This window comes from Lipotes vexillifer, unplaced genomic scaffold (assembly GCF_000442215.2).
Source record: "Lipotes vexillifer unplaced genomic scaffold, Lipotes_vexillifer_v1.1 scaffold488, whole genome shotgun sequence".
In the NCBI taxonomy this organism is placed as follows: domain Eukaryota; kingdom Metazoa; phylum Chordata; class Mammalia; order Artiodactyla; family Lipotidae; genus Lipotes; species Lipotes vexillifer.
This window is the reverse complement of record NW_006792288.1, coordinates 394,820-397,393: the sequence shown is the minus strand read 5'-3', so window position 1 is coordinate 397,393 and position 2,574 is coordinate 394,820. Positions and strand designations below refer to the sequence as shown.

Below are 2,574 nucleotides of genomic sequence, written 5' to 3'. Positions count from 1 at the left end.
ATCCCGCGTGCCGCGGAGCGGCTGGGCCCGTGGGCCATGGCTGCTGGGCCTGCGCGTCCGGAGCCTGTGCTCCGCAACGGGAGAGGCCACAGTAGTGAGAGGCCCGCGTACCGCAAAAAAACAAAAAACAAAAAACAAACAAAAAAAAAATTGTTAAAAAAGAATTGGGGCCATTTCCTTTCAGATCCGGGCTACTGCAGCACTAGGGTGTCAGTTGGTCCCAGCCAGAACACTTCAGTTCTTCCCTGCAAGGATATATTTAATAACTGATTGGTGTGTTCCTTTAATACAAGAAAATGGAAATGGAACAGCCAGAGGAAAGCTTTCCCAACACCAAAACCAATGGCGAATTTGGTAAACGCCCTGCTGAAGATATGGAAGAGGAACACGCTTTTAAAGATCTAGAAACACTGATGAGATGGTTGAATTACATATTCTGCTTCAGAGCAAGAATGCTGGGGCAGTGATTGGAAAAGGAGGCAAGAATATTAAGGCTCTCCGTACAGACCACAATGCCAGTGTTTCAGTCCCAGACAACAGTGGCCCCAAGCGCACACTGAGTATCAGTGCTGATATTGAAACAATTGGAGAAATTCTGAAGAAAATCATCCCTACCTTGGAAGAGGGCCTGCAGTTGCCATCACCCACTGCAACCAGCCAGCTCCCGCTCGAATCTGACGCTGTGGAATGCTTAAATTACCAACACTATAAAGGACGCGACTTTGCGAGTTGAGATTGTTGATTCATCAGAGTCTGGCTGGAGGAGTTATTGGAGTCAAAGGTGCTAAAATCAAAGAACTTCGAGAGAACAGTCAGACAACAATCAAGCTTTTCCAGGAATGTGGTCCTCAATCCACTGACAGAGTGGTTCTTATTGGAGGAAAACCTGATAGGGTTGTAGAGTGCATAAAGATCATCCTTGATCTTACATCAGAGTCTCCCATCAAAGGACGTGCTCAGCCTTATGATCCCAGTTTTTACGACGAAACCTATGATTATTGTGGTTTTACAATGATGTTTGATGACCGCTGTGGACGTCCCGTGGGATTTCCCATGCAGGGAAGAGGTGGTTTTGACAGAATGCCTCCTGGTCAGGGTGGGAGTCCCATGCTTCCTTCCAGAAGGGATTGTGATGATAGGAGCCCTCGTCGAGGACCTCCTCCACCTCCTCCTGGACGAGGGGGCCAGGGTGGTGGCAGAGCTCAGAATCTTCCTCCTTCGCCACCACCACCACCTAGAGGAGGGGATCTAATGGCCTATGACAGAAGAGGAAGACCTAGAGACCATTATGATGGCATGGGAGGTTTCAGTGCTGATGAAATCTGCGACTCTGCAGTAGATACATGGAGCCCATCAGAGCCGCAGATGGCTTATGAACCACAGGGTGGCTCTGGATATGATTATTCCTATGCAGGGGGTCGTGGCTCATATGGTGATCTTGGTGGACCTATTATTACTACACAAGTAACTGCTCCCAAAGATCTGGCTCCATCTATTATTGGCAAAGGTGGTCAGCAGATTAAACAAATCCGTCATGAGTCAGGAGCATCGATCAAAATTGATGAGCCTTTAGAAGGATCCAAAGATCGGATCATTACCAGTACAGGAACACAGGCCCAGATACAGAATGCACAGGATTTGCTGCAGAACAGTGTGAAGCAATATTCTGGAAAGTTTTCCTAAGACTAGTGAAGAACTGAAGGAGTCCTGCATCTTTTTTTTTTTTTTTTTTTTATCTGCTTCTGTTTAAAAAGCCAACATTCCTCTGCTTCATAGGTGTTCTGCATTTGAGGTGTAGTGAAATCTTTGCTGTCACCAGATATAACGTTTCAGTTCCTTACAAACAGGGTTGGGGGTTGGGGGAGGGTGTGCAGAAACTAACATTGAAATTTTGCAACAGCAGCAGAGTGAGTGAATTTTAATTTTTGCTTATTGTTGGTGGTTTAAAAAAAAATCCCCCCATGTAATTATTGCGAACACTTTGCTTTGTGGTCACTGTAATATTTTGGGGGGGGTGGGACAGGACGGAAAAGTAACGATAGTCCATATGTCCCTGGCATCTATTCGGAGCAGTGTGCAGAATGTAATGCTCTTTTGTAAGAAATGTTTTATGGTTTTTAAAATAAATTTAGTGAACCTCAAAAAACAAAAAAGAATTGGATACCACAAACAGGGAAACAGGTGTTCTTATGTGCCCTAAGAAAAACCCAAACACAATTTTCATAGACAAAAGCCCAACAATCTGCCAGTAGCAATTCAAATGTCAGTTCGGTTAAAAAGATAACCCTTTAAATTTTGAAAAACAAAATACCTCTGTTAATCACTGAATCTTTTTAAATATGTATTTGTCTGGTAAAGTTTGACAATGCTGCCTGTGAAATCCAAAAGGAGAACGTGTCATGAGAATATGGAAGCACAAGAAATTTCAACTAAAATTGTCTTTTCCCATATGGCAACTTAAGACAAATAGTCCTAAGCGTGTTATTTTGAGAGACACGCAATTTTGAAATAACTGGAGATACCTCAAGTTATTCTAGAAGTGAAAAGTAGAAAGAAGTTCTTTGGCTTATTCAC

The 2,574-nt window shown here is 43.7% G+C and overlaps 1 pseudogene; it reads left to right on the top strand.

Annotated features, from left to right (window-relative positions):
- Positions 1 to 296: 296 nt before the first annotated feature.
- On the top strand, positions 297 to 1,683 carry LOC103077127 (heterogeneous nuclear ribonucleoprotein K pseudogene; annotated as a pseudogene).
- The last annotated feature ends 891 nt before the right edge of the window (positions 1,684 to 2,574 follow it).